Below are 12,674 nucleotides of genomic sequence, written 5' to 3'. Positions count from 1 at the left end.
CCGATGTATTCACCGCCTCGATCAGACCGAAGAATTTTCGGCTTCCGACCGAATTGGGTTTTTGCCATCTCCACAAATTCTTTGATCTTCTCCAACGTTTCTGATTTTCGTCGCACTATGTAGACCACAGTGTATCTGCTGTAGTCATCCGTGAAGGTGAGAAAATACTTTCGGCCACCCAAAGTCGCAGTGCGCATCGGACCGCAAATATCTGTATGCACCAGATCCAATACAGCTGACGACTTGCTCTCTGATTCCTTCGGGAAAGGGCTTCGGTGCATTTTACCCCTTACGCACACTTCACAAACATCGTTACATTTGCACTCCGCGACATCAAAACCATCGGCCAATTCACACAACTTTACAATCGCATCGCAGTTTCTGTGGCCCAACCTACGGTGCCAACCATGAACACAGTCACTACCCTTTTGCACAAGGGATGCCGATTCTCCGGAGACTCGCATGACAAACAAATTGTGCTTGAGGTCCGCATAAGCTCCGACAACCCCATCGCGAGCGATTGTAGCTCCCTTGCTATCAAACGTCACCACATAACCTTTGCGCACAAGCATTTTCACGGACAGCAGATTAGTGTTCATTTCCGGGACAAATAAAGCTTCTTCTACAGTGATAACTCGGCATCGGTTCTTGTCATCCACAACTTTCATCACACCGCGTCCACGACCTTTGGCCACCACCTTCGCACCATTAGCCACGTATACCACCTCTCGAACAGTGTCATCAAGATTATCGAAAAAGTCACGGTGATTCACTATGTGGCACGTCGCGCCCGAGTCTAGAAGCCACAACCCTTCAGTTGATGTAGAACTAGCTGCGACAAATGCCCAGTGGCAATCTTCATCCGGCGCATTTACTACACTGTTGACCTTTTCTTCTTCTTGCTTTGTGTCCTTATTCTTCTTCCAGTCCTTATACTTTTCACACTCAAACTTCTTATGGCCGGACTTTTTGCAGAAGAAACACTTCACCACACTACTAGCACTTGATCTGGCATGCAAAGCCGTCTCCGCGTCGTCGTCATCTTCAGAACGATTTTTCCGTTTCTGCCATTCGTCCAGCAACTTTCCTTTGGCCAGGTTCAAGGTTAAATCTTCATCTGGACGTGCTTCCAGTGCAGTGACAAGCGTCTCGTATTCATCAGGTAGGCTGCTAAATAATATCGCGACGAGCCAATGATCATCCAGTATCTTGTCCTCCTGCAAATTGTTTAGCTTTTCGAAGAGCTCCGTTAGACGACTGATATGTGCTTCCATATCTCCGCCTCGTTCAAGTCTGAGACGGCAGATTTTCCTCATTAGAGACACCTTCGTAGTGAGCGTCCGCTTTACGTGGAAAGTCTCCAAGTTTTTCCATGCTTCTGCTGCTGATTTGGCCTTCCGGATGTGGATCAGTTGACTGTCCTCCACTGCCAAACCAATTGTTGCCATCGCTTGGTCGTTCCTGTTGTTCCAATCCACCGCGTTTTCTTCTTCTTCAGGCTTCTCCTCGCTGATCACGGTCCAATTACCTTCCTTCAAAAGGAGCAGCTTCATCCGAAAGCTCCAATTGTCGTAATTTGTCCCATTCAGCCTTGGGAATGACACCATCCTTTCACCGGTCGCCATAGCTAAAATCGAACCGACACGACAATGCGACGCACTAATTTAACGACTTGGAAAAACCGACCCCGCGCACTTTATCCGACTGCTCCGCCGGGCCCATAACCTGTTGGGCAGAGGCAGGTTTCGGATCGATCGGAAAACACGCAGTTTATTACGGAATACACGGGTATTTATTGAAAAAACGATTTGGAAAAAAACAATCTTGCTCAACGGCACGCGGTTACATTTTTCAGAATGATCGAGAGCGAATTCAAAAATATAAACAAGTCAGAAAGGTACACACTAAAACAAAACGTCATCAAATTTGTATTATATTTACTCATACGATCTGTGTTGCCATCCGCCAACAGCGCTGAACCGATTCGATCCTGTCCATACCGTTCTGGTGATACGGATACCAGACGACCGAGCAGTACTCTAGGGATGAGCGGACGAGCGAACAGTACAGCGACTTGAGGCAATGTATGTTGCTGAAATTCTTGGCGATGCGAAAAACAAAACCCATTGTTCTGGAGGCTTTTTCTACTACGTACGATACATGTTGTTTGAATGTCAGCTGAGTGTCAAGGATTACTCGCAAATCCTTCACATGGTCGACACGTTGAATTTCACAGCCATTAAGCTTATACGAGATGATCGGCTGGCGAATGTGGTAAAAAGACATTACGGAACATTTGTTTGGATTAACGACCATGCCATTCAAATCGCACCAATCCGCGAAAATATTGAGCTCTTCCTGAAGACGTATTGCATCATAAACAGAGCAAATCTTCAAGTAGATTTTCAAATCGTCCGCGAATGATAGTTTAGGGCAAGGGGTTGGCCATTCAGCACACTTCGTTTGTGCCATTATTTTTCAGCGTGTTCCAATGTGTGCCAAAACTGTGCCGGATAATTTTCAGTGTGTGCCCAAGTGTGCCGAACGTGCCGAAGGTGTGCCGCACGTGCCCAGTGGGGTTTTTTCTTTGAATGTTTTTGCGCTAATGAAGCACCCTGTCAATTTTTGTCGAATGTTGTTGATCTGATTGGTGTTTACAAACAAAATCGAACCCAGCATACTTGATAAAAATGTAAATAAACGGTTTTTTTCAATCGTGAGTATTTTGACAGGTTGATTCTATAAAGCAACGTTGGATTTTATTGTTGTGCCCATGTGTGCCAAATTGTGCCGGCATGTGTGCCGAGATGTGCCGGCATGTGTGCCGGGCACAATGTGCCGAGTGACCAACCCCTTGGTTTAGGGCCTTTAATTGCGTAGTTGACGTCGTTGAAATATAGCAGAAAAAGTAGTGGCCCCAGATGGCTACCTTGTGGGATACCAGATGGAGCCGGAAACTCATTCGACATGTAAGGCACAGACAAACAGACGTACCACTTAAAATATTTTGCGTAAAAATTCATCGTCGACAATTCAATTTAAAATACGTTGAAACACTAGTGCACTCTAGTGACCGATTTGCGACTCACGCCGTCAACCATGTTTGATTTTTCGTCTGTCAGAAAACGCGGTATGAGTAACACACGCACAATTTGCATTTCTGTCAAACAGAAGTTTGTTTACTGTTTCGGTGGTGCGATGTGCGATCTTCGACAGTGCAAGGAATATATCCAGTTAGTTTTCGGAACAGTTGCGAAGTTTTTAACGATAGCTTGTGGCAGAGCATCTGGATTGTCCAAAAATTGCAGCTCGAGGAATTCAACACAAAATATTTGGCCCCACCAACCCGGAACGCAAATTTGAAGCAGCCAACAAATCGATCCGGCGGCCGGGAGATGTGTTGTATATTTACGTTGCGTGTGGTGCTGGGCGAGGTGCCGGTGGAACTTTCGTAAGCCGAGAAGCAAGTTTTGAGGATAGTACGATGCCAGCACATAATCCTAATCCAGCTCGAGAAATTCAACACAAAACAAAAATTGGCCCCACCAACCCCGAACTCACATTTAAAGCAGCCATCAAATCGATCCAAGGCGGCCGGGAGGTGTGTTGTATAGTTACATTGCGTGTGGTGCTGGGCGAGGTGCTGGTGCAACTTTCGTAAGCCGAATGGTACGATGCCAGTAAATCATATGTAAAGAGTTTAGTCGGAGCTCGCGACATTCTACCTAGTGTAGTAATTTTGAAGGAATTGGTGCGTCGACGGAAAGGGCAAGAAGTCGTCCTGCATCAGTGAATGATGGTGATGGTAAGTACTGTTTACACCCCACAATCACAATATGCTTTGGAAGCAGTGCGCTACGTAGCATGTTGTAGAAAAGGGGAGTCCCTGATTGTGTTACATTTATAGAAACAGCAGGCAAACGTTAAAAAAAACTCAGAACCAGCTTGAATCGATCTACCGAAAATGTGATGTAGTTTTCTTGATATGTAATATGCTACTGAAATATTGATCATTGTTAACAAGGTCGATTGGCTCTGATAGTTTATTTAACATGCGCCGTAACAGCTGTACTGTACTGTAGTTATAACTGCATGAATGATTATTATAATTACCGTGTATCTTCGTCTTGTTCCAGGCGAACTTAACATGCTGGACTTGAACCGAGACCGACGAGTGTCAATACGTAATAGTAGCAAAAGGAAAGCATTCGTCTTAATCGCCAGCAACCTTCGAAAATTCTAAGATGTCCCAAACGCAATTAAGAAAATCTGGGCGATACTCCAGCGATGCTATTTTCATCAGGACCCTGTGTCATCCATCGTGGGAAAACTCTATATAAACTTTTTCACAGAGCCAGGAGGAATGGCACTTCCTTTACTACCCACAAAAATCCGTATTTATCCGTCGCTTACCGAGCCGTTAGACGCGGTTAACGACGGATAGCGGCGAATAAATGCGGATTGTCACGGTTAGCAAAAGAAGCATCCTTCTCCCTGCATAAATCACTTCGGCACCAATACTTTGAAAGATTTTAACTTGTTTTAAAAACGATGTTTTTCTACAAAGCTTTAAACCATATTTGATCCTCCCACGCAATACATATTCTTACTATTTGAACGAAATATATTTCATCTCTCTATTAGGGCCGATTTCTTCACGTCGGCTTAACCGGTAAGCCAGGCTTACCCATATAGTTAAACCTGTTTTAACGCTTAAGCCAGGGTGAAGAAATCGGCCCTTAGTGCTGGTAGATTGCATAGGAAGAGCGAAACATGCTTCAGAGCTTCATATGTAGGTATTGCAGTTCTGCTTTTTCGAAATGTTACCACTGAATTATGCAGGCTTATTCTGCGCGGCGTGTGAGGTGAGACAAGTCGAATGAGGTGACAAAAGTCGACTCGTCCCATTTGATTTACATTAGTCGTCTCACGTCACGTGAGACGAAACCGTCCGTCTCACCTCACACGCCGCGCAGAATAAGCCTGATGATAAGGTATAAAAATAAGTTATATAATAAGTGGGAGTGTTTATTTTAATGAAGCAAAAACATAATTGTGCACATATATTTCAAACATATTATTGAAACGAAAACGAACAACTATAATTGAATTGATTGACCTTTGCGAAGGGAATTGTACACAACTTCAATCAGGCAAATTCATGCGAATAGCTTTTCGATTGCGCTTGCGTTGACGCTTGGCTTTCTGTTTTAATCGCAGCGTTACTTTTACATCGCGTAAGAATGCCTGGATTAATGTGTTGAAAATTTTATCAACCACCACATTAAAACATTTCTGGCAGTGAAGAGAATTGTCAGACAAAAGAGGCACAAAACAAGCAACAAAGAAGGTGCGACGATTAGTCATTATCCCTACTGGTGACAGATAATGACATGATCTCGAATTTTTTTGTTGCAGACAAAACGGAAGCTGAATTTGTTGCGTACTTTTCAACTCGTGAATAATCAATTATTACTAATTCAAAGTCGAAACTGTTTGATGATAGAGTTTCACCAGAGTTGCAGTGTTTACCGACTCGAAGTTACCGTTCGAAAATCGCAATGCAAGGCTTAAAAATCTCTAAACTCGTGGTGTACGATGTTAATCCCATTATTTTCAAGTTGGGACAAACTTATGTCGCATGGGTTGTTTTGTCGCAACAAATACAGGTTGCGACATTGTCATTATTGTTGCACGATGGTTGAATTTTGATTCACTGATTTCTGGCATACGCTGTCAGCAACATCATGATACTCCATGTATTCCTTAAGCCGTGTTTTTACATTTTGTCTATTCTGGTAGAGAAATTTTCTGAATTTTTGCTTATATGCCTTAAAAGCATCCATACCAATTTTGAAAAGGATGGTGCTTGGGTAGTAGTTCGCGCTTTTCATTTTACAGAACCGATAGTTTTCATTGTTTTCACTCAGTTCCTCTCGAGCAACAGTTCAAGAGCAAATTTTCAATACGTCCTAAGTAACAAAATAAACAAAAATGAGGTTTTTGCATATTTTAATACCTATTGAACTGTTTAATACTGTGTAGCAAGAGCAAAAATCTACAGTAGTTAAAACTTTTGAAATTTCAAATAATTCCAACTGACTTAAGTAACAAAGTGAGCACTTTTCATTTGTGTCGCTTTGTCGGTAAAATGACTAATGTAACGCACATAACTCACAACTGACGTAAGTGCGCTGTCAAAACGACCTAAGTAACAAAATTATGTAATCAGTATTCAGAAGTGGTTACGTCAAGCAGGATTTGCTAGAACCCGGAGATTGTTTCCCCCGTTTTCCCGGCGCAGTAAGGTAAGATTTAAACCCGAGTTTAAATCAAAAGGAAGCCACCAACTTTTTGCGTTCGTCATCACTAAATAAAATTAAAAAAGTAAAAGTAATGTTCCATTTTTCTACTTCCACAGACCACCTTCCTAATAGCGCTTCCATCGGTTCGGAATGCATTTTTTTCCAGCCACTTCCATCGTCGCTGTACACGGCAAGATCTAAGCTGACCAGTAGCGGTAGCTCTTTCTCGTCGCCGTCACCAACTAAGACCGTGGGTAGGATAGGACGGAGCAAGGTGAGCACCCCCAGTTGCTGCAGTACATAAAAAACGAGCTAACCTCGGCGGAAAGCGAGGAAACCGAATCGTCGGATGGTTCCTCCAAATTGAAACCAACCCCAACGGTGGGCAGAATAACAACGTCTTCACGTCGAACAATGCCTCTTCGATTCCCAAAAATCCTCCGAAGCAGGAGAATCCCGCATTCCCAGTAAATGGTGCTCCAGCAGCAAGCGATTCTGCAGCAACAATGACAACACCAGGCGCAGATTTTTGCCCAGCTGCAGGCCCAACCACAGCAGTTCCACCATTAGCACCAGCTCGTGAACAGTCATCACAACATCAGCAGAAGCAATAATAGCAGCAACATCAGGAAGGCCATCTGATCTGGAAGGAAGTCGAGCGGCACCAGAAGTCAAAACCACATGCAAAACCATTTCCATTACGAAAAGATCCTAGACGGGTGACCGGAGATTGAAACCGTCTCTTTCAGCATGGTCACGCCTTGGGTCTCGCTAAATACCCACGTGTGTACCGCATAGGATACTCGAGCTACGTGTACCAACTCCTACGGCTGCTTTGTCATCTTTAACATACAAAAAACTAGTATTATTTGGAAATAAATATATTATTCTCGATCAAAACATGCGAACCTTCTCGGCGCATTCGGTATTTTTTTTTTTTTTTTGTAGAATTCCTCCAGAAGTTCTTACTGGGATTCTTCTAGAAAAACCTTCCGGTATTCCACCATTTCCGTCTGGTAATGCACAAAATCGTTCTGAAATTCTCCATGAAGTTCTCTTTGGAATTCGTACATAAGTTTCTTTGGAAATTTCTCCAGAAGTTTTTTCTTGTGGCGGGATTTGTCCAAGAGTCCTTTCAGAGATTCCTGCTGGAGTTCCTTCTAGGATTGCTCCAGGAGTTCTTTCTGCGATTTTGCAAGGTGCTAGCTTAGGGATTCCTCCAGAAGTTCGTTCAGAAGTATGGTCTGGGCTTGCTCCAGAAGTTCCTTCTGGGATTCCTCCTAAAACTTCTTGTGGGATTCTTATTCTGCCATGAATTGCATATCAGTCCCATATTTGCTAGATTATCTATGCATATGGGACAAATATGCGCCCTTATAGCTCTCTCGTGAGTTTGGTATGCGTGTACGACCCTTACTGTATTCGGGAAAGTTTTAGATAAAATTACAAGGCAAAAGTCCTCTATACACCATTTTTTTATAGCATGCTCCAGAAATAAGCAATACTAATCGACTAAGTAGAAATATTTTTGGGTGATAAGGTTTTTTTAATCTTAGTTTTAGCTAAAAGCAAAATTTTAAGCAGAAAAAGACACCCACGGAGGTGAACTAACAATTCAAAACTCGTTTTCAAGTTTGAAATGATTTTTATTAAACCTTTCGGTTAAACCGACCCTCTCCATCGTTAATTTTATAACCTGTTGAATGGTTAGCATACTTCTTGTAGTTCTTCATCAACTGTTTCAGGTTGGATGTCCCTCGCAGCATAGCCGACCGCGAGTCTACATCCCGTATAACAAATGGCGAGCACCCGGCTGGTGAAGTCATCCTCGAGGGCGTTCGTTTTAGCCTTCACCTTGGCCGATATTTTCTGCTGCGGCAGAGATTGATCAATTAACTGCAGGGGGTTTGTGGCGTGCTTACCACCGTCAAACTTGGCCACCGATCGGTTCTTAGGGGGCGCCTTTGTATGGTTGTGAATCACTTGTTGGTCATCGGCGTCCAGACTGACGGCAGTGTGTTGTTGCCACAGTTCGGGCAGAACCGTTTTGTAGAATCGGAAGTGGTACGTGTGGGCGTGTTCGAAAGCTCGGCCATGCATGGCAAAATCCGTCGTTGTACAAGCTATGGTTTTATCTCCTTAATGTTCGACGGAGTGATCCAGTCTTCATCGTCATCTTCATGATTTTTCCTCTCCCTCCTATCGTTCATCCGAATTCGATTCCCGCACCTGAAGACTGTACGGCAGCACCACCAGCCGTTTCAATTTCCGATCGTTTTGGATTTCATAATCTGCACGGTGTAGCAGGGATCGGCGACGTCCTGGAATCAAAATCGAAACAGTAAGACCCCAGAATCACTAGTAAAATCAACCAAAATCTTACCTGGGCATTATTGATAAACGCCGACGTATCGAACGCGATATTATCACTATAGCACGCAATCAAATATAACTCGTCGAAACGAAGACCTTCCATATTCGGTTTCATCCATTGGTGCCTCGGCATTGCAAATAAATTTGCTCCTGGCTACGATCAGCCTGCGTCACCATAGTTACGTGGAAAATACTTGCTGAAAATAGCTGAAAATAAAATAAAAAGTCATTTTTGAATTAATCGTACTTCAAAACCAGCTAAAACCTAATAAAATACCTTTATATAAGAGGAATCCGTTTGGCTTAAGTGCCAATCTTCACGGTAACCCTCAGTTACCCAGATTGGTGTCAAAGCGACCCAGATTGAGCAAAACTGCAGTTACTCTAATCTGAGTAAAGGCACCTTTACTCAAATCTGGGTTACCGATGTTGGTTGCAAAATCTGGGTAAACGGTACCCAGCCCCTCCGGGGCCTTCATTTTGTTAATTTATTTCGAATTTAGATTTTAAATAAAAAGCTCCCAACTTCCATGTGCTGTTTACTTACCTGATGCAGGAAAACAGTTCCCCGGAATAATTCGAGTGTTTTCCCGCCATTTATCGGCATATTTTTCGCGAAAACATTCATAATTTGCAGCGTTCTCCTAACTGCTGCCATTTTCTCAAGCCGGAAAATGACAAAGTGCCGATTACCCAGAATTTTACCCAGATTCAACGGATCTGGGTTTTCGCGTTACCCGGATTTTGACAACTGCTAACAACATGAAAATCCGGGTCGAATCGAACCAGTCGATGGGTAGTTCCAGGTTAGCGTGTTCACACAAAACAATTAGCATAATGACTTATTTCCGGACCAACAATTGAAAAGGCCGCATCAACATTTTGTAAACAAACATGTTTCTGTCGACTTGAGGCCTTTTGAACTCCACCCACGCACCTCACCACCACTAACAGAAAGCGCAAACATCAAGCTTTCTGTTAATGGTGGTGAGATGCGTGGGTGGATCCCAGAAGGCCCTAAGTCGACAGAAACGTGTTTGTTTACGCAATGTTGTTGCGGCCTTTTCAATTGTTGGTCCGGATTTATTTTGTCCTAACCAACATGACAGCTGGCTACATGACGTAAACACACCGACGAATGCAACATAAATTCGCGTAACGCGACGTAACGCACCTGACGAAAGTAACTGATAGATTTCAGAATGACTTAACAAAATGTCTTATTTGTGTTTTCTGACACTAAACGACGTAAAATTATTTTGATGCAGAAAACTAATGTTATTTTGAACTTTATCCAGATTTTTAATAAGAAAGCAATAAATACTGACATCTGATGCCGTTTGCGCGTATTTATTATATTGGTTTCGGTTTCACCGTTAAATAGGAATTAAAAATGAAAACCAAAACTTTGAATTCGATTTTCTCGATAGAATCAAAATGTTACTTAGGGCTTATTCAAAATTTGCTCTTGAGTTAACTGTTTCCGGCACTTCTTATACACGGAGAAAAATAATTAGTAATCACAAACGGAATTCGGTTTAGTTTAACCGGATTTTTGGTTTGAATTCGGCACAACCGGTATATTAGTTTGATTTGACTACCCGTGGTAGTTGTTATTAACTAAAGTATTGGTTTGTTTCTCTGACGCCTCAGCGGTTAATTTCTACAACCGTCCGTTTGAAAATACCATTAAGTTGGTTGTTTCGTTTTGACAGTAGAGGATATAAACGATTTTGTTTGTTGTTTCAACTGCCGTATGCCGTTTGTTTTTAACAAGCTTTGGTTTGTTTTCTGTGTGTATTTACCATTTAAAACAATCCAAACTGTTAGTTGAAACTACAAACCCCTCCGGTTGAATCACCTCCACCCCCCCTACTACCCAAAACCACCTTTTTTCGATGACAAAAGAAAAGTTTTTTTTTAAAGCTGTAAAATGCACATATTTATTTTCCGTAAAACAATACTTAATATAATTCGCTGAAAACATTTTTTTTGTTCTGGTCAAGTTTTAGATGCCGTGCCGTTACCTTTTCCCATAAATTATCTGACATAACTATTATAATAACGAAATATCACATGCTGACGATGCCGGATCTTTGCTAGCGGCTCGACTTTCACGGCGTTCCTTGATTACAACTTTCCTCCGGCATACATTCATTTCATCTTAAAACACAACGAGAATCACGGCGCAGAATCAAAATCCAGCAGATTGGCAAACCAAATATCCATCCCACCGGGGATCCGGGCCAAGATTCAAGGCCATTGTTTCACGTAGCTACTGTTTTCTGAAAATCAATGATATTCAAGACTATCGTTTCACACATTTAATATTCAAATATTTGAACTTACCTGGAGCTGTAAAGCGTTATGAAATAATAAAAAATAGCAGAAGATTTTACAATACTAAACTGCTCGATCACTGATCAGACTTCGCAAAATGAGAAAAATGTGGAATGTGGCTTGTGAAATAAGGAAAAAGAAAAAAGAACAAAAACAAACCAGCAACTTGGTTTGGTTTGAACTATTATGTTTGTTGTTTTTTCGTTAACCGGAATATTGGTTTGTTTTAACCACAGGGATGGTAGAATCAAACTAATATTGTGGTTTGTGTATGCCGGTTGAATTAACCTTAGATTTAGTAAAATTAAACGGTTGCATTCCGGTAAAAATGACAAATAGTAGTTCAAAGTAACTGACGCCCTTCGTTATTATGAAGGAAAAAGCTGGCAGTAGAAACAACAAATTTTACGGTTTGTATCGAACCAAAATAGTGGTGTAAAAACAACAAATGTTCGATTTGAAATTACTATTTTGTTGGTTTATGAATCAACAAACGTGTTTGTTGTTTCAAACTGTCGTGCTTTTTCTCCGTGTTATGTGGAAGTTTAGCTACTGCAGCTCCCAAAATATACATTAGCGCATTGAGCTCTTTAACTCGTCCAGCGTGGTCGGTTTCAATGGTAGAACTTTGTACTTGAAAGGTGGTTTACAGTCCGACTTCTCCCAAAGTTCTTCAATGTCCAGGTCGCTACTGTCGCAAAGTGGGGCAGCCAGGCCCCTGACACGGCCTATATCAATGCATTGGAATCATGGTAGACAGGATGTCCTGGGCGCTAATAAATAGCGCCCACTGTCAAATGCGAAAACATCAACAATTTTTTGTTTAACGTTTATTTTGGTTTGTTGATCAGTTTTTGGAATCATTTTTTCCATCGCTTATGGTCACAAAACACTTCAAACTCGCTTTAATATTAATGTACGGTAAGAGGAGCATGCGATTAGTTGAATAAAGCAACCCAACAAACACGCATTGTGAATGTGATTTCGTGTGTGGCTCACAACATCAAACAAAAGCTGCGTTTGTTGATTACACGCTTGTTTCAATTTGCCCGAATATGAGTATAAGGCAGTTAGATGTTGGCTACGATAAATTTCATTCATGCCAGGGGCCTGGGGGCAGCATTATCGGGTTCACAATTGCTTCCATCTTGAAGTTTCTCGTTTGCAGCTAGTGCAGCATTTCTGAAAGCTGCTGCAAATTGAATTGCATTTGGAGCATCGTTCCGCCCACATCTTCGCCTTATTTCCGAAAATAAATTTTCGTTCGGGTCCTGATTTAAGTGATTAGTTGACAGGCAGAGGAAACCAAATTCTTTATGCAATTTGTCCCAAAGCCATTGCAAAGCATTTATATTTCCGATGAACCCATCAACAAAGTTTGGGTGGCGCTGTTTTGCAGTTAATGTCTTCGATTCTTTTGACGCCTGTAAGAATGATAGAAGATGATAATAGAATAGTATTAGAATCACACTTAAATTTAATGCTTGATTAAATGAAATATCACCTTTTTTATGTCGAAACATGAATTTTTCGTGAAGTACATATTGTTTAGTAGCACTTGAGCTTGTTTAAGAAATGGCCAATGACACGATTCGCTCTGAATAGCTCCACGGTACATCTATAAAAAAAAGAGAAAATGTGATTTATGTAATTTAT

General features: G+C 41.8%; 1 protein-coding gene and 1 long non-coding RNA gene across 8 annotated transcripts in view; both read left to right on the top strand.

The window, feature by feature from the left end:
- LOC109623365 (low-density lipoprotein receptor-related protein 1) overlaps window positions 1-12,674 on the top strand; it is an 880,389-nt gene that overhangs the window by 127,366 nt on the left and 740,349 nt on the right. The window lies entirely within an intron of this gene.
- On the top strand, window positions 5,916-7,213 carry LOC134291531 (uncharacterized). Its single transcript, XR_009999145.1, has 2 exons — window positions 5,916-6,308; window positions 6,422-7,213. It is a non-coding gene; the product is annotated as an uncharacterized LOC134291531 (long non-coding RNA).

This window comes from Aedes albopictus, chromosome 3 (assembly GCF_035046485.1).
Source record: "Aedes albopictus strain Foshan chromosome 3, AalbF5, whole genome shotgun sequence".
NCBI lineage: Eukaryota > Metazoa > Arthropoda > Insecta > Diptera > Culicidae > Aedes > Aedes albopictus.
Note: the sequence above shows the minus strand (reverse complement) of the source record. Positions and strands in the feature narration are given on the sequence as shown.